Raw genomic sequence first — 20511 nt, forward strand, 5'->3', positions numbered from 1 at the left:
TCAGAACACAATCCAAGGAACAACCCCAACCTCTCAGCACTATGTGCGAAGCACCCTCCTGCGAAGACTTTGCCTCTTTCTTTATCCAAAAAACCGACAACATAAAGAACGATCTCCTCATTGACGCAAGCCTCTACTCCAAACCCCACTGCATAGCACCCACTGAACCAAAAAACAATGCTACATGGTCATCCTTTGTCACCTACTCGGAAGAAGAAATTGGCAGACTGCTCAGCACTTTGAAACCATCCAATCACCTCACGGACCCCCTCCCTGCTAGCGCTGTCAAAGACCTTACCCCGTCGCTCCTTCCACTCTGGACTAAAATCATTAACAGTTCACTTCAACAAGGGACCATTCCCGACTCCCTCAAAGTTGGACAAGTCACACCTTTACTAAAGAAACCTACAGCCGACCCCTCTGACCTAAACAATTACCGTCCCATTACCAATATTCCGACTCTTGCCAAACTGTTGGAAAAATGCGCACAAATACAATTGACTAAACACATTAATCAGTTTGATCTCCTCAACTCTCATCAATCAGGCTTCCGAGCAGATCACAGTACAGAAACTGCTATGACTCACATAATTGATGATGCCCTTCAAATCCTAGATCAAAACGATACCTGCCTCCTCATCCTTCTTGATCTCTCCTCTGCATTTGACACCGTCAAACATGAGAATTTACTAGAACTAATAAACACAAGAATGGGTCTATCTGGAACTGTGCTCAAGTGGTTCACGTCCTTTCTACACAACAGGTCGCAGAAATTCAAGAGTAACAACTTGATGTCCTCGCCAATACCTGTATCGTTAGGCGTCCCACAAGGATCCTCCCTATCCCCAACTCTGTTCAACCTAGTTATGGAACCTCTCACCACCTTGCTACAAGAATCCAATGTACACTTCCACATATACGCTGATGACACCCAACTTTATCTCAAATTACAATCACCCAAAGACATCATGCTCTTGAATTCAACGATCAGAAGCACCCAATCCTGGCTGGCCGCTAATCATCTCAAACTCAATGCTCTTAAAACAGAGTTCCTTCTGATCTCACCTCCCACGAAGATCACTACCGCACAAACTTGGCTTAAACACCTAACGGCACTCAATGTTCAACCCACCATTGTGGACTCAGCAAAATCTCTAGGCATAACACTTGACACCAATCTCAACATGCAGGAACACATCAACAAAGCAACTAAGGGAGCGAACTACCAAATCAACACCCTAAGGAAACTTAAACCCTTCCTTCCAGCCAAAGACTTCCAAACTGCGGTACAATCACTAGTCATACCTCGAATAGAATACGGCAGCATCGCCCTCTGCGGTCTCCCCCTAGCTACTACGGCACCCATAAGAGCTTCTCTAAACGCCGCAGCGAGACTCATCACTGGATCAAAAAAACACTCACACATTTCCCCTGACTTCAAATCCCTGAACTGGCTGCCTTTTGAAGCCAGAATACATCTGAAAATCGCTTGCTTGACGCACAAGGCTGTCCACCTGAGCTCACCTGGATACCTCGCTCAGAAGCTGACGATTTCTAGAGGCTCCAGAAACACTAGAGGCACAAACAATCTTTTGCTAAAGCCTAGAAGATTCCGCAAGGAAAAAACCTATAAACGCTCTTTCTCAGGAATGGCACCCAGGATTTGGAACTCACTCCCTCCTGAAACCAGGCTCATCTCCTCTACCATACTTTTTAAGAAAGAAGTAAAAGCTATCCTCATGGCTAAATGCACTTGAATTACTACTGGGGATTAACTTCAAAGACTCGATACCGAGCTGTACTACTTGTTCGAACACTTTGCATTTTTGTATGACTTGTGATATTGACTTATCTGTTTGTTTATGCTACCACTTATTTGTACTTTTATCATTATTGATGTATCTGTTTGTCTATGCTCCCTCATATACCTCCCCCACCCCAATGGTTATTCACTCACATGCTCGTACCCCTCCTCTGTAAAGCGCTCTGATATCTGCAAAGATCTTGTTCGCGCTATATAAAACTTTCAAAATAAATACATAAAAATAAGGGGGATCCAGCTTGCATTTGGGGCGGTACTCTCTTGAGTCAGTCATTAGTGTCCAAGAGGGAGCTTTCCAACTGGCTGGTAGACAACTGCAGAGGGGGATGTAATATCTGGCTTCACCCGTTGGGAGCATCTTAATTGAATGGACGACAGTCCTGGGGAACTAGTTCGAAACTCAAGAGCAGAAAGGTTTTCAGCTAAATCTGCCCTGGTCAGAGTAAGCTCAATACAGTCCAGCTGATGGGCTGGAGAGGTTACCCTACGAGCCTTGACTATGTCATCCCTTATCACTGAACGGCAACCCTGACATACAGTATCCAATGGATGGCTTTATTAGTCAGGGAATCCAGCATTCTCTGTGCTTTTATTGGTGTCATACTTAGGCACGTTCACCATGAAAATGTTGTGACTACTATGCATATTGGGAATAATCTGCTCTGACAACCTAAGTTGGGAACTGCTCTGGAGGTGTTGAATTAGCGGGGAAATATTTCTGCTAAGCACTAACTGGTCCTTCACTGGTGCTACCTTATGAGGCTTATTAGGATTGCTTACAATAGGATATGGAAAACGCTTGACCATCGATGAAGGTGACTTTAATTTGTGGGTCCTAACCTTACCAGAAGGGGTGGAGGCCATTGGAGATGTCATTAGTGCCCTTAGTAGTGGGGTCTGATGAAATGTCGTAATTGGTGGCAGCGCTCTAGATGGTGATCTGCTGTTGGGTTATCTCTCCCTCTACGGGATCGATCTTTTGGTGATAGGAACTCAACCATAGTGGTTACGTCCTCAATCATGGTTCTCATAGACCCTACTTCCATAGTTTGTTGACTAGATGGATCAATTCCTGATGATTAGTCACTGAGACAACTTCTTTACTGTTAACAGACAAGGACTGTGGTAACTGAACAGTCTGGGGCCCTTCTTCCATGTCTACAATGGTCAAATCCGACAGCTGCAAAAATCTATGCATACAATTATAGGATCTATATGTTGAAGATTAGACCCCATCGGGCTGTTAGTCAACTTAACTACTCCCGTTGTATCACATTCTCCCTCTTTATTTAGAGTGGCTGGCCTTTTTTTGTGAGGCTTGCGAAACATAGCAGGATGACAACTTGGGCTTTCTTCAATGGGTTGAGTTTATCCAGTGGGGGATTTGTCACGGGCAGTTTGCGCATTAGGCGATGTCTCGGAAATATCCTCACACTCGCTAATGAGGGTGACAAGACGATCTAAAACACAATTGCTACCTGCTTGCTTATGTAGCTTCCAGGCCTTTTTCCCTTTATTACCCCGACCTGTTCCAATGTCCTCACCCCCACCCCCTTCGCTGCTTCCTTCCATAGTCTTTCTTTTCCCCATGCTTCTTGGTTATGCAACCCAACCAATAGAGACTACTAATGCTTCCAGAGCTGTACCAGAATCACGCTAGCGTCAGAGTAGTTCTTAGCAAGATAAAACAATTCAACAAGCTCAGAGCACAGCCAGTCCACTAAAGAATCTGGGTAGAGGGGAGAAGCTATGGGCAAGTGGCAGATCAACTGCCATACAGCAGGCGAAGGAGGGGTGGCCCTACCCTGCCTTTTCCGGTCTATTACAGGTGCAGACGGGCCACCCTTGGTCCTGGTGCTGCCCGGGCACACCCGCGCGCGTCCCACGCTGCAGGAGTGCTGCGGACTCTTTGTAGGCGCCAGGCAGGTGACGTCACCTCCTGCGTCGTGCAGACAGTGGTGCTTGCTGGGGAACCGGGTCCCACCCCGGCGCTGTATGCGGCTCCCCTGGTTTGCCTGTGGACCCCTGGTCAGGTTGGTAAACGTTGGGGCTCAGTTAGCCCTGGTGCGCAAGGTTTTTCCTTACCGGAGCAGTTGCAGTAGAGTGGGCCTAAGTGCAGAGACTGCAGGCAACATTAGGGAGTCCAGGACTGGTGAAATCATGATGGACTTGAGCTCTGGAGGGCTGGGGAACCTGGTTGGCATCGTTGGCCCATTCAACTCAGGCCAGAGCCGACAGGTGCAGTGGTTGCTTCAGGTGTCCAGTTTTGGCATTCTGGAGGCATCAGAGTCTTTTTGGGGCGATGTCTTCAGAACAGGTCTGCTGTTCATGGGTGGTATTGATTCTTTTTCAAAGGCAGGCAGTCCTCCCAAGTTCCTGGAGTCATCAGCTGCGGGATAAGTCAACTTTGGAACAGTTTGTGACAATGGCTGTAGACTGGCTGGCGTGGCTGGGGCCAGGTCAAGAGCTCTCTTCAGTCTTCTGTGTTTTTGTGGCTCTTCTGTGTCCTCTCTCTTAAGTTATCAGGATCTGCTGCTCTGGTGCCAGGGACTCCCCCAAATACTGAATTTAGGGCTGTTGGAACCGGCCTCGTGGCGTGGTCCCACTCCTCCCGCATGGCGGGCCCTGGACAACATCGACCCCTGTCCTCCAGCCTAAGGCGACCCCCTCCGACCTGCACGAGAGCCGCCACTCATGGCAACCCCGCGGCTCTCCCCTTCCAGAACATGGCGACCCTACTCGCCCCACGCTGCTGGCCCGATCCCTATCCCAGGCCACCCTCTCAGGCCCCGACTCCATCTTGGGCCTTCCCCGTCCAGGCCCGTGGCCTCGGCCCGACCTCGGCTGTGGCCCCAGCGAAGTCCCGACATCGAGGCACCAAGATCCGACCAGGTGGTAAAACGGCCACTTGACGAGAAGGGGAGTTTCGATGGCCCTCCAACCGTCCCCGGACGCCTGGTTTCAATCGCCCTCCGGCCTCCCTGGGGGCCGGCTCTACCCTCCTGCTGGGTGTCTGGACACTCTCATCCCGGCCCCTTTGACCCCAAGGTGCGAGGGTCCGGACATCAAAGGACTCCAGACCTATATCTGGGGCAGCCCCGGAATGGGTAGGCAGTTGTATCCTGGAGTCGAGAGACACCGAGAGGAACTCACCTACTTTGAACCCCGTAACCAACTTGGAGCCCTGCTGGCGCTGCCGCGGCCCAACCTCGCTGAAACCATCTTTGGAGCCCTGCTGGCGCTGCCGCGGCCTAACCTCGCTGAAACAATCTTTGGAGCAGGGAGCTCTGCTGGCGCTGCCGCGGCCCAACCTCGCTGAAACCATCTTTGGAGCCCTGCTGGCGCTGCCGCGGCCCAACCTAGCTGAAACCATCTTCGGAGCCCTGCTGGCGCTGCCGCGGCCCAACCTCGCTGAAACCATCTTTGGAGCCCTGCTGGCGCTGCCGCGGCCCAACCTAGCTGAAACCATCTTCGGAGCCCTGCTGGCGCTGCCCGACCCTGAGGAACCCCCCAGCTCGAGGATTGAGAGCTGTGCGTAGGGTACCCCTGTACCAAGACCTTCCCGCAGTTACCAGAACCTTAAGGATCCCACGATCCATTTGCACCTGTATCGCTGAGATAACCTGCTTTGATTGCTGATAAAAGCGTTAAGAATCTATCCTTGTGTGGTGTCCATCTGTAGCGGTGTGATTACTCGACCTGTACGATCCTCAGAGAGGAACCTCACCAGGAGGCCTCTCGACTTCGCTCGGCCAGTTCTAGAAGGAGAAGTGGGTCTTGGGGTGGTCGGTCAGACAGTCTCTGCCTCCCCCCTAAGATGACCTTTCTAACAAGGGGCATAAGAGGGAGTGTCAGGTAGTAGCCAGCGGGCTACTTACCTTTAGGGTGACTACATCCTCCTATGACTACTTCCATTGGGAAGTGGCCATAACCCTGATGGTTATTTCTCTCCAAGACAAGATGGAGGAATCTTAAGCGAGGGGTCCATATCACTTGCCTCACCCTAGATGTGGTGCTGCCTGAATGTGGGCACCCCTCCGAATCTAACTAAGTTTCCCACCTGTCCTCTTGCCAAACGTGGAACAGGACAGGGGAGTTGGCATCTCCTCCTATGAAGGAAACCAGAGTTGCATACCAAAGGCAGAGGGGCTGCTTTGAAGCTCCCTTGCGTTGGCAGGCTAATCAGCAGGTTGTCTCTTGGGAGGGGCTGAAAACACCCCTGCCAGAGCTGGCCTGGATGAGTGAAGGGCCTCATCCATGGGGGGGCGTGGCAACCACCACCTATCTTGAATAGTAGAGTGGCTCAATGAGGAGGGCAGGGGTTGGGGGGTTAAAATAATACAAAATAAAAGACTTAACTGCCGCTCTGCTGACGGCCGCTTCGCTGATCCTCTTGTCGCTGTCGGGCCGGAAGTGGATGAGCCCTCAAGGCACAGGCTCCACACCCAATCCAGATGCTGCTCTCACATGAGAGCAGTACCAGGATTGGTCTGAGTGTACTCTTTTACCACTCAGATGGTGCATTGAAGCCTGTGCCTTTTCCCCAAACCAGCTGTGTAACGCAGCCGGGTTGGAGATACATCTGTGAGCATGTGTGTACTCTACTCTTCCATGACTTGCTAGGCCTGCCCCGCCTCTTCTCATTACAGGGCTCAGACAGACAGCATAAAAAAATGACAATAACTGATATTGTCGTTTTGTTTACCTTCTGATGCTGTGGGCTATGGGAAGATACTTCTCCGCCATTACAGAGGAGCCGCTCCTGCTTGGGGGTCAGGAGTTCATCTCTGGTGTCAGGCTTGCTAAAACCAGTCAGCCCACCAGCAGTTGGTACGGTTTCAGGGGCACCTCAGAGTTGCCCTCTGGGTGCATGTATTGGCAAATCCAACTCTGGAATCAGAGTGGGTTCATCAGTGGGAAATGTTTGATATCAAACATCCCTATTTTCAGTCGAGCCATCTGCAGGAAAGTGCCCCTTTTTGCATGGCTGCCCCCCACTTTTTGCCTGACATCTGATGCAACCTGACAATGTGCCCTGGGTCCCTGCCAATCAGGTTCCCAAGGCCTGTGTTCTTTCCCAAATATGTACCTTTGTACCCTCAATTGGCACATCTCTGGCCACAGGTAAGCCCCTTGAAAAAGGCACCAAAGGCACCGTGGCCAGGAAAGGCCTCTAAGGGCTGCAGCACCTATTGTGCCACTCTTAGAGTGTACCTTAACACCCACACACTGCCATTACAGACTGCGTGTTTTGATGCAGAGAAAAGTGAATATTCGACATTGAACACATCACTGCGTGCCATGCCTGCAATCCTCTGCCTGAGGCCTAGGTAAGCCACTAACAGGGTGTACTAGCCCTCAGGTGAGGGTACAGAGGCATTGCCACTGTATGTTTATGTTTAGGCAACTTTTATAGCACGCAAATACCCTAGGGTGTCTCGGCGCTTGTGGAATTTAAAGACAGAAAGGAAATTGCTGCAGAGGGCGGTTATTGGTTGAAGAGCCAGGTTTTTAATTGTTTCCTGAAAGTGATGAGTGTGGGACTGGTTCTAATGAAGAGAGGGATGGAATTCCAAAGTCTGGCCGTGGTGACTAGGAAGCGCCGGTCTCCCCATGAAGCTTTCTTGGTCCGTTGGACAGGTAGTAGATATGCTGTAGAGGAGCGTAGTGGTCTATTGGGAGTGTATAGGCAAAAAGCCTGTTTTAGAAGCTGTGGTCCAGAATTATTGATTGCTTTGTACGCGATACATAATGCTTTGAATTTGGTCCGGCTTCTGATATGCAACCAGTGGAGTTGGCGAATGGCCGTGTGATGTGTTTGAACTTGGGGATGCCGAGTAGAATTCTGGCTGCCGAGTTTTGAACCAACTGAAGCTTGCTAAGGACTTTTTCTTGGGCATTGAGCAGGAGTGCATTGAGCAGGAGTGCATTGCAGTAGTGTTTTAGAAAAGATGAATGTGGTAATCAGTGTTTTGCCGGCGGAGGTGGAGAGATAAGTTAATAGTTTCTTTATTTTTTTAGGATACAGAAGGAGGAGGAGACGTCCGCATTTGCATGGTGGGTAAATCAGAGCTTATCATCGAACAGGACCCCCAGATTTCTGACCTTGGTGACGGGGTCTGGCGGTGGACCCAGCTCATTGGGCCACCAGGTAGGGGACCACCCTGGGGTGAGGTTGCCAAAGGTCATGACCTCCGTCTTGTCAGAATTTAGTTTTAAGCAGTTGCTCGTCATCCAGGAGCTGATGGCTAGCATTCCCTCCTGGAATCTGGACGCAACTGCTTCCCTGTCATTGTGAACTGCTAGCACCAGCTGAGTGTCGTCAGCATAGGATGTTAGGCTCATCCCGTGTGTTTTGATCACCCTCGCCAAGTCTGAAATATAGATGTTAAATAAGGTTGGACTTAGTGAGCATCCTTGGGGCACATCACAAGGGAGAGAGAAAACTGGTGAATAGAAGGTGCCTAGCTTTACTGATTGGGTGCGGTTGGCAAGGAATCAGGCTAGAAGGGCCCTGGCTGTGTGGGTGATGCCTAAGGAGGAGACCCGGTCGATGAGGGTGGCGTGAACGACTGTGTCAAAGGCGACGGACAAGTCCAAAAGTATCAGGACTGCTGCGCCGCCTTGATCTAAGATCATCCTAATCTCGTCGGATGCCTTTATAAGGGCCGTTTCGGTTCCATGGCCCTTTCTAAACCCAAATTGAGTGTCATCCAGGAGGTGATTTTGATCAATAAACTCAGATAATTGTCAGTTCATTAATTTTTGGAAGATTTTGGATGGAAATGGGAGACAGGCAAAAGGTCGGTAGTTCGTCGAGGCTGTGGGGTCAAGCGTGGGTTTTTCAAAAGGGGTTTGATAACAGCCTTTTTTCAGACTGAGCGATAAGAGCCTGTGAGGAACATCGAGTACCCCTACAGTGTCTAAGTCCGTTCTTAGACGTTGTATGTGTAGTAAACCCATAAAGAGTATATGGTCTGGGAGTTGGTAATTGCAAACTCCACAGCTCTATAATGGCTTTACAAAAAAACTGGGAAGTTTGGTAGCAAACTTCTCAGCACATTGAATCCACACTGATGCCAGTGTGGGATTTAATATAAAATGCACTCAGAGGACATCTTGGAGATGTCCCCTGAAAATCGACCAGCCCTGGTGTGGTTCCTAAATGACTGTCTGCTATTTTCCAGCAAAAGAGAGGTTTCTGTATCCCTGGGTAGGGATACTCAACTCTCTGGGTCCATAAAAAACAAAGCCCATCCTAGGCAGAGGTATTATGCCTCCTCCCCCAGGATGGGCTGGGCCCACAACGGGGAAGCTTCAAAGGCCTGCCACCTTTGGAAGCTATCCCTGCCTTTTGCTGCCCCCAGCAACTGGCTCCCACCGGTTCTGCCTCCCACTTTGGGCAGGAGAATCGTGAGGAAAACCAAGCTAGGAAGAGAGGTGTGCCCACCTTTTCCAACCCCATCACTCAGGTGGAAAAGGAGAGGTGAAGCACACATCTCAGTCCCCTTTATCTTGAAGATGAGGAGACCCAGCCTATTAGGGAGAATCTCATGCCCCCTCCTACTGGAGGATAAGATAATAGGGGGTGTACCCATCCCAAGGAAGGGACCCATTGGTCCCAACCTTCACACCCCTTTTAATTCCCATACTTTTTGTATTTAGGGGCAACCCGGAACCTTGCCTCCTCAAATTTGAGGAAGAAAGGATTGAATAGCCATGCTGACCAAGGAAGAAGAGGACACCTACTACTTTGGCCCCAGCCCTACCATCCTGAAGGATGTGACCCAATTAGGATCACCCGGGTCACTTGCGACCACCTCTCATCCTTCCATATAAATGAAGAGTTGGTCAGACAGTAGAGGATACAAACCAAAGTTATTTATTAGTCATACACTCGAGTGGAGTCCAGTCTGACCAGCCTCCTTAGAATGCTGCAGAGGGACTGACACCTGTCAACATGGTAATACAAAATATACATTTCTAACACCCATAAAGACCCGCCCAGACTGGAATTTTCCAGTCTGGGCGCTGATGAACAAAGGAGGTGCAGAAGGATGAGCTACCATTCTGAGACCGGCTAAATGCTATTTTAGTTTCAAGGTTACTCTGCCTGTGCCCGTCTTCTCTGAGAGTGGAAATAGGGCTACCCACTGGGAAAGGCATGCAAAGGTAGAGCAATCTATTCATTAGTGCAGTGAAGCTCAACCTTGCATAATAAAGAAAAACAAATCTGGTGAGCAGACGAATGTTAAAGCTATTGGACATAGGGCCCCAAAAGGGCAAAATATCCTTCATAGCATCTGGGAACTGCTGCAGAGTGGTGTCTGCCTGGCCATGTCTGGACTGGGATGGCGGAGTGAGCTAAAGAATGATGATAGATTAAACGCAGATCAGTTGACTGGGGGTGAGTGCTTACAATGTTCAACACTCCGTCCATCATCCCCTTTGGTTTTGCTTTGTTCACCGATTTGCTCAAGCCAAGATTCACCCACAGAATCTGGATCCAGGCGGCTTCACAATTCTGCTCCACTCTGCACCCATCGCCTACGGCCTGAGTTCGAGTTGCCGAACACCATGAGGAGGTCTCCCCAGTGATCCTGACCTGGGATAATAATGTGTGCACTACTTGTTTCAGTGTTACACTAACAAACTGGTAACCATGTTGTCTGCCCAGTGTCAGACAACATGATAAAACTTGGCAGCCTGCACAGCAAACCCCGAAGAGCTGCCTAAACTCTGCTGATGAAGGATAACAATCCTGAAACACCGGTGTCAAGAGTTGGCCTGCAACTGTGCATTTACACTTGAGACTCTACGAAAAGCGCACACGCTTCAAAGAACTGCATTTACCATGATGCTCAGGGGTATACCCGCTGGTGGGTGGAGCAGTGTGCGACCTATGGACTTTCACTTAATATGGCTCCCTCGAGCCACACAAGCTGACGAGCTCAGGTTACGCACCTGCGCGCCGTGAGAGGTACCAGACCCGATAAAGCTTAGCAGCCTGCACAGCAAACCCCGAAGAACTGCCTAAACTCTGCTGATGAAGGATAACAATCCAGAAACACCGGTGTCCAGAGTTGGCCTGCAACTTTGCATTTACACTTGAGACTCTACGAAAAGCGCACACGCTTTAATGAACTGCATTTACCATGAGGCTCAGGGGTATACCCGCTGGTGGGTGGAGCAGTGTGCGACCTATGGACTTTCACTTAATATGGCTCCCTCGAGCCTCACGAGCTGACGAGCTCAGGGAACGCACCTGCGCGCCGTGAGAGGTACCAGACCCGATAATATTTGGCAGCCTGCACAGCAAACCCCCGAAGAACTGCCTAAACTCTGCTGATGAAGGATAACAATCCTGAAACACCGGTGTCCAGAGTTGGCCTGCAACTTTGCATTTTCATTTGAGACTCTACGAAAGTGCACACGCTTCAAAGAACTGCATTTACCATGATGCTCAGGGGTATACCCGCTGGTGGGTGGAGCAGTGTGCGACCTATGGACTTTTCTTCTCCCACAAAGAACTCAAGCCCATGGCAGTATAAACTGCCCTAGCATCACTCAACCAGGGGATTTTGTGGGTACTATCAGCATCTCTAACTTCGAGGAATGCACGGGCATACTAGGAGAGCGCTGGAGTTACCCACAGTCTCCTCCAGTAAGCAACTGGTCTGTAGCGAGCTATATCCTCGAGGCGATGGCATCCCAAATCATAATAAAGGGGCAATAATGGCGTTGAAGATGGAAGACCAGTTATACCCCTCAAGAAACTATTTTGGGCACTCGTTAGTGATGATAGATTACTAAACCCTGACAACTCTGCTCCATAAAGAACAGACGCGCTAATCTTGGAACCATGCATTTTCAGCGCTGGGGCAATAGGTTGGGATGACGAGGAGTGAAGCTCCTTTATTAGAGCTCCTGTGAGTTGTGCATGTTTGGTAACCAGCTGGTTAATGTGGGGTTTCCAATCCGATTTTGAGCCCAGAGTGATACCAAGGTATGAGAAGACTTGAGTCTGCTCCAACAGAGCACCATTCATAACCACCCTCCCTCTTACCAGCTTGTGCTTATGAAGCACCATAAACTTGGTTTTACTCACATTGATGGAAAGACCATAATCCTTGCAGAATATCTCAAAACGCTCTATGGCTTTCTGATGGCCTTGCTGGGTTTTTGAGATTAACAAGGTATCATCTGCAAACATTAGCAGAGGGATTATTTTACCATCCAACTTGGGGGCATCAGTGGGATGGTTCTCAAAGTACTGAATCACTCTGTTGATGTACAGCGAAAAGAGGGTTGGTGCTTGTAAGAAATGGGGGTTACCCAAATCTCCAAGGGGGTAGCATGGCATCAAGCGGGCAGGCCAAACTTCGAGGACATGTGAAGCATTCACGCAGTACCCACAGACGACACACCAATCACACCACAAAAGAGTCACGACACCACCTTTGGTTGGAAAAAGATTAAGTTTAGTGATGTCTCCAACCTGCAAGGTAAAAAGGAACAGAATAGTGGTAGTCACAACAAGGCGCCAACTGGCACCAGCCAAGTACTTCAGTGGGGGATTATTTACATGGGACAAAAAGGGTTGAGTCCAAAGTCCATGCTGAAAGGAAAAAGGATGGTTAATTAAACACTAGACCTGGGGCCAATCTGGCGGGGCCAACTCAGGCTCTCATCCTCGGGGGATAGGCTGTAATTGCAAAATCCAACTTTATGCATAAACACAACTCCTGTGTTATAACGCCAAACCCCACCCCTGTAAGGGAAAAACATCATATAATACCAGACAGGAACACCTGTAATGGATCAGCGCGGCTGGCTCCTTAACATGGGGCATACACATTTCGTCAGGGTAAACGCAAACGTCTCCTCGTGCAATTAACACTTCCCTAGGGGAGCAGTAGACCCATTCAGGGAATTGGCCAGGCAACATTCCAGCAGATGTAAAACGTGTGCTCAAATGTAACACTTTTTAGAGGTCAGATAACTTCTCACTGGGATCGGGCAACCTTTCTTTATGCCAGGGTACTCATTTCCCTAATCAGGAAGAACATTTCCTTGGACATTAGATGAGGGCATAACATTCCTTTCCAGGTAAACAAATTTCCTTAAATGCAACCACTTACTCAAATGGAACACCTTTCAGTAGCCGCAGCATTAAGAGGGAATTACTCTTCCCTAGTCCAGGAGCAGACCCCTTTCAGCAGTCAGGCCACATTCCCCTAGTGCCTTTGCAGTCCCACTACAAATGTCCCCCACGGGATCAGTCCGGGCCACCGCCGGGGTATCTGGGGCCAACAGGGCCCAATCCCAGATTCCAACAGGGGGGGGGGGCTCCGAGCACCGACCTTGTGCCGCGTTGCCCTCTTCACCCCCCTACACAGTTTAATAGAGGCCCCACTCACCGGCCTCTTGCAGTCCTGCAGGCGTCCCCCAGATTTCGAAGGGGAGGGGGCAGGCACCGGCAATGTGCCTCGGGGCCCCCTCCGTGCTCTGGCAGTCAGTCGCAACACTTGCGGCACTCCTGCCACAACGATGCCTCCCACAGCGGCGGGCCGCGGCGGTGATTTCTGGCGGCGATAAGGGGTAGGCTCCCTTTTAGTTCATTATTTATTTCACGGGCAATTCCAACCGGCGTGAGACGTCGATAAGGGGGTAGGCTCCCGTGGCACTATCTCCTCAGCAAAAGGACACCACCACGTGGGGTAGGCACCCACAGCGCTATTCACAGCGCTCAGCTCCTCTCTCTCAGCCCGCCAGAATAGAGGCAGTTCACAGCTTCTAGGGACACGCAGCTCCTCCCAGTCCTTCTCTAGCGCTTCCAAATTATAGCGCTTCCCAGGCAGTACAGTTTAGGTCAGGGCAGCAACAGTCTTGGAATTTACAGCGCTTAGGTAGGCAAACCAGGGCTTCCAAGTAGGCTCCTCACAGCCCTGTGCATCCAAAGGGGGCCACAGCTTCTCCAGGGGCACCAACCTCCCCAAACAGCGTCTGACAGGCGCACCTCACGGAGGGGGGGGGGCGAACAGTTCCACAGCCAGCCCCAGGGGCACACTCCTCACCTCCTGGGGGGTTCAAGCCCACAGCATTCCTCCTCTTCTGGGCACCTCTTTCCCTCAGCGCTGGCGTAGTTCAAGGTCCCACAGCGTCAGGGACCAATGAAGGGTCCTCCCTTGTCAGGGGCCCATGGGGACAGCTGAGGGGGTGGTTTATAGGGGTGCAGGGCCCAGCTCACAGGCCCATGTGGCGGTAGCACCTCACAGTAGGTCCCCTCTCTTCCTTGACCCAGCGCTGACTGACTCTCTGGTGACACTTCTCCCTATTTATACCCTCCTCCCAGGCAGTGCCAGGACCTTCTAGAATGTTGGCACATCTAGCCTAAACTGGTTCTAGGGGAGGGGGTGAGCACCCTGGGTGCCAGGCTTTCCCTCCAAAAGCTAGGGGTAGCTGGGTATTATTATCTAGACCACTGACCTAACGCAGTCAGGTGGCACTACCCAGGGCCATGGCATCCATTTTAAGAACACAGTACATTTTAGTCAGGTACATTTTTAAAATGGGGATTGTTTTCTGCACACCATTTAATAACATTTAATCTCACAACAGGGCAACTCTTACCACACATGGTCCATACATATTTATTACCATGGGGGAGTCATTCAAATTAGGGGGGCAAAAAGCGAAACATTTTGGGGGAAAAAGGCCAAGTCCAACAGTGCTAATACGCATCCTTCGCGTACCCCCGAGAGATAGGAAACCTGTCTGTAACATTCCCATGCTGTCCCCAGTGAACTTGGGCGAAGTTGGCTTCGTGGAGTTTGATTAAAAAGGCCAGTGCATCCAACGGCATACCCTGACCTGCAAACACACTCCACATTTTTTCACGTGGCACTAAATCAAAGGCCGACTTATGGTCGACAAATGCCGCGAAGAGCGTGCCTCCACTCATTATTACCACCCGCCAATAAACTAAAACAAATCTAAAAACTTGATATATGGTACTCGTATGAGTACGGAACCCTGCCTGTAGAAGTGTCAGAATGCCTTCCTCTTCAATCCATGCTTGGATTCTAATCAAAACAAGTCTAGCTATTACCTTCTGGATGCAATCTATTAAGCTAATCGGCCTATAATTTCCTGGTTCAGAGCGATCCCCCTTCTTAAAGACCGGGATTATCTCTGCGCCCTTCCAGGTATCGGGTACGGTTGAACCACTGGCAATGGCATTGGCTAGGGACTGTGTGTATGGCACCACTTCGTGGAGAAGTGTGGCTCACTGGTTAGAGCGGCAGACTCTAAAGCAGAGATCAGGACCGGGACCAGGGTTCAAGTCCCGATGTGGCAGGGTCTTAGGCTTAGATCTTATGGCCTTTGCCAAAGCTTTATACGCATCCCTGCACGTTTTACCATACCAGGTTTCCACCCTACTTATAGGTCACTTTAGCTGATTAGAAACCTTTGTGATAAAAAAAAGACTCTAAGTTGGATAAAAAGGTTTGTATCGATAGGAATAACTTTGGCAACCATATCCTCCTGTGTAATACATTTCTGAAGATCCATTGTCGCCTCTACTGCCAGCTCCCTCATCGCAACTATATGATCCTCTTTCAGGAGGCAACTTGCCCATTTTAATCTTCTGGTGTCATTAGAAAGCAGATTTTCTGTCGCTTCTATGCAAACTTCGGGGTGGTCACATTTAGTCAGCTGAAAGGATAGTACTAGCGGATCATGGTCGCTTTCTACTCTTTCTATTACTGCCATGTCCCTAATAGAAGACCAGTTATCTTTGTTACAAAGAATATAGTCTATACGACTCCTTCGCAGTCCATTACTGAAGGTAGGAGCCTCCTGTACATCAGATTCAGTTCGACCATTCGCTGCCCTTAGCCTTTGTTCAAGGCATACAACTTTAAGCTGGAGTGCAGCCTCTGACCACTTATTAATGGGGGTTAGGGACAATTGTGGACTGTTCCAGGAGCGGTCTTCCTCTAGGGTTAGATTTATATCATTACCATCTAGAGGTTCAAAACAGCAATTAAAATCTCCAGCTACTAGTATGTTCCCTTTCCCATTATAAAAATTGAGGTGCGATTCTAACAAGGCAACGGTATCCGAGGCTTTACCCCCCGGCTTACCTCTAGCATAAATGTTAAAAATAAAAAGGTCCTTAAACTCTGCACTCTGGGTTCGGATTAGTAATATATCACAACTCTTGGAATCCAGCTGTTTGACCTTATAGCGATCATCCTGTCTAATCCAGGTTGTAAGGCCCCCCTTTGGTCTACCCCGCAAGCTTGGAGTAGCTGGCTTGAAAACTTTTAAATAGCCTTGCCTATACTTGGGTTCGATTAACCACGTTTCTTGGAACAATACAAAGTTATTACTATTTATAAAGGTTTGCCAATCGTAAGACATCAGTTTGTTTCTTAGCCCTGCAAAATTCCAAGAAACGAGGGATGTTACACTACTGCCACAAGTGGAATTAGAGCACGCTAGATGCCCACTGGCACCAGGAATTGGATTTATTGCAGTTTTCCCTATTTCAGGGGATACTAATAGAGGGCTTGAAGCTTTATTTGGACAAATTTCCGCCCCCAAATTATCTGTTGTCATATTAGTATTAATACTACTTTGAGGGCAATCCTTTATCTGAGTCACAGTCATTCCTAAGCTCATAATGAGTCCTGAGGCTATATTCTCCTGACGGCTTTGGAGTAAAATTACCCCAGAGCTCGTCGAGTCTATTCTTGGGAGCAGTCAATCATTTACATCCAACCCACTCAGTGCCTCAAATCTATTAGTTAACGGGATTGCGCTATTAGCAGGGCCTTGCCGGATCCGATTTTGCCACCTTCATTACCCCTTTGGAGCATATCGGGTCGATAAAAGTATCCTAGCGGTAAGACATTGATGCCCTCAGTACTGGTCCTGAGCCCACCTTCCTGGTCCAGAATACTACCGACCATATTCGGGGACATGAAGCTTAGCACAATGCAATCACCATCCCAGCTTTTGCGAAAGTGGCCGACCCATGCCACCCTTCTCGCCATTTTGAATTCCCTGAATAGATGTTCCCCAAGCCCTGTTTTACTATTTAGGAAATGTAGCGCCTTATTTTTAACTGAGGACCAATGCTCCTCTTCTTGGCTAGGGAGTTTCGGTACATTTGCTAGGATAATGGTATAAGGGCTCGCCTCAGGTGGTAAATGAAGGAATACTCCCTTTGACGTATGATTTCCCGATCCTTGGATTTTTCCTGTTGGACCCTGGGGCCCTATTCTTCCACTGTGGCCAAGGAGTTGGGGGGGGGATTCGAATGTGGTGCCATTGATGCCAATGGAGGGCACGTTGTATCTGTGTTTGTTATTTTAGGTACAATATCCTGCTCCCTCCGAACTTGCTCAGCAACAGGTTTATCCCCCATAGGGAAGGATCGTTCTTTACATATGTGCTTTTCTACTTTGATTAGTCTATGGTCGATTGCTTCAAGTTTAGCCAAGACCGGATTAATCAAAGCTAATAGCTTTTCTTCCAATTGTCTTATAAAATCAAATATATCGCATGGAAGACTATGGCCAAATGGGTTTGCAGAGTGATTATCACTACCCTCAGCCCCCTTAGTGGTCTCTAGAGTAATCAAGGTGTCTACAACCGCCCCCGACCCATGAGCGGGGTTCTTATTCTTGGCCTATTTAGAAATTTGGTAACTTGATAAGGGAGCACTCCGAGCTTTCCTTTTTGCTGGTGGTTCTTTCCCCTTGGAGGCTTGGGTGCCCCTCAACTGCCTGGTACGAGTAGTTAGTGGAACAATAGGTGGCGTTGGGCAGGATATATTATCCAACTGTGAAGATAGTAAGGGGCTCTGTTGTAGAATAGATGTTGCTGACCACCTATGAGAATTTAAGGGGCTTACTGACACTACTGTGGTGGGCTCCGGGACAAATGCAGGATTTACAAATGGGTTTAGAGGGTCTAATGAAAGCCTATGCTCCCCACTACCCCAGCCCCTGTACACCCTTTGCGTGTATTCTTACTCATATCAGCAGATATACGTGAAAAATAATTGAATTACAATGCCACAATTTGGACCCACGAGCTAAAAACCGCTATACTATAGGCTATAGTGCACATTTCCAGTAGGAGTGAGCAAATAGACAGCAATACCACCCTTATATTCCAGCTTACTTTAGATTTGCTGTAGTCCCAGTTCAGTGTCCACAATTGGAAGGAGCTAGAGGACTGGCCCAGCCCAGCCTCTTCCAGCCGCAGACGGGCCCGCCATTGGCCCGGGCTTTGCCCGGGCAGCGCCCGGGCATGCCCGCGCTGCGGGGGCACTCTCCCAGTTTTAAAGCGCCTCCTGGGGCTCTACTGGTGACATGCTGCAGGGCACCGGGGCGCTCTGGGATTTGTAATCTTTACCTCCGATGTGAAGAACCGGGTTTTAGAACCCAGCGGCGCCAGGGGAAACGCCCGATGTCTTCGAGTTCACCTGTCTTGGCATACAGAGACACGGGATACTTCTCGGTGACGTCAAATATCAAATTTATTGGTTGCAACCAGGAACAGAGGTCTACGAAGCACGACACGGGTGGTTCGCCAGAGACTGCACTGTACAATTTCGTATTGCGAGACATCGCCTTTTATGCCAAAAATTATGCTTCAGGCAAACATTCCTTATTTACAATTGACCAATCCCATGTATACACGACAAAAGCATTGCATGATGACAAACCCACATTTCAGTTGTCCAGCCCACCATCAATTACACAGGAAGGCCCAACATTCTTGCTCGAACAGGCCGGACAAACCCATAATAAAAGACCTCAACCCAAACCATAAATAGGCCATAAAAGAAGGAACAGAAACAGATGAGAAGCAAGATTGAAGGGTGTGTGCATGTACCATAAACTCAGCAATGTCCTGCTCTTTGATCTCTATCTTGACCAGCTGCCGAACAAGGAACTGGCTCAACAAGTTTAGCTTTGGGCAATGGATTCAGTTGCTCAGGTCACACTGAAGTCAGCTAAAGGTGTACGTGTCCCAGGGACTCGTTCGGCCACAGTCATCGGCCTATGTGAGGGCAACCACAAAATGGCTGCCGTACACAAAATGGAACCCGGAGGTTCAGAACAAAACCCCCAATTTCATGGTGAATCCATCACTCGAACATGACGAAAACACTCGTACATACCACACTCGTCATTTGCGGTCCGCTGTTACCAAAGTCGTCACGACACGTCGACCTTTATGAAACGGGTTCAGAGTCACAGACCCTCAGATGTCGCAGGACAGTTGCAGCCTTCCAGTCGGCTGTTCCAGGTGGTGACAAAACGAAGAAAACAACTGGTGAGGCCAAACGCAGTCAGAAGGCACAAAGGAACCCGCGCTGCGGGGGTGCTCTCCCGATTTTAAAGCGCCTCGTGGCGCTCCTCTGGTGACGTGCTGCACGGCACCGGGGCGCTCTGGGAGTTGTTGTCTTTACCCCCAAAGCGGCGATGGTGCGGGAGTCGCAGGACAGTTGCAGCCTTCCAGTCGGCTGTTCCAGGTGGTGACAGAACGAAGAAAACAACAGGTGAGGCCAAACGCAGTTAGAAGGCACAAAGGAACCCATTAAATGTTGTCCCTATCTCTATCCAGGGCAAGCTAATTGCTATAATTAGTTGTCACAACAGAGGTTATCACTAACCTAATCAGCAGGATACAGCAGGAGCGATGTAAAATGCTATATTTTTCTCTCCCCTATATGGAAGTACCTAGGAGTACTAGAAACACCCACTAGATAATACCACAATTGGGGAAGGGGAAAAAAGGGACAAAGGAAACAATAAAGTTGTCCCCACACACTGATGTGGAGTGGTGCAGACCTCTCTCTCTGTAGTGACTCAGTGTCCTGTATAGAGATACAATAATCCACACATAAATATGCACACCAATATAATCATTATCTATCAATGTAATATGTGCATGTAATACACTTACGGTTTAAGACTACTGCAAGTACTTCATAACAAAAAAGGCACAAAAGGAAAAATAAAGGAAAGAAATCAAGTAGTTTTTTGAATCACTTCAAATAACAGTGATATAGTAGTTTCATAACCTCAAGTAAACAGAACTAATTGATAACCAGATAATAAGTACTTATCTGTTATCAGACCGATCTCTGGTAAATCTTGAAGTCGTAGTGGAATGTATTTTCACTTGAGGCTCAGAAAGGATAATGATGAAAGAAGGTAATACTGATCTGAGCCCTTAACAGCTCCTGGGGCTAGGAGGTTAATGCCAAAAAACAAACATGAAGGCGCTCCTGCGCTTTTGCCAAAGAAATGGATTCAAATGCTTCCAAAAACTAACATGAAGGCGCTCCAGCGCGTTTACCCCAAAAAACAAAGGAAAACAAGTGTTGCCCAGTATTTGTTGCCTTCCGTATTCCTCAGCAACCAGAAAGGCACTTTAGTAATTTATGGTCCAACAATAAATAGTTTCCGGAGCTAATACACGCTCCGAGTATTTGGTCGGAAGCCAAACAACCACAAGCGCCCCAAGCGTGAAGGAGCCAGAAATCAGTAGCACTACTCGACGCACTACGAAGGAAAGCTCAGAAATGCCAGAGGGCGTTCTCCTCCTCCTCGCAAAAGATGCAAGTGAAAGAACACGTGAGAGCTATCGCCCACTAA

The sequence above is a fragment of the Lissotriton vulgaris genome, chromosome 5 (assembly GCF_964263255.1).
Source record: "Lissotriton vulgaris chromosome 5, aLisVul1.2, whole genome shotgun sequence".
Taxonomy (NCBI): domain Eukaryota; kingdom Metazoa; phylum Chordata; class Amphibia; order Caudata; family Salamandridae; genus Lissotriton; species Lissotriton vulgaris.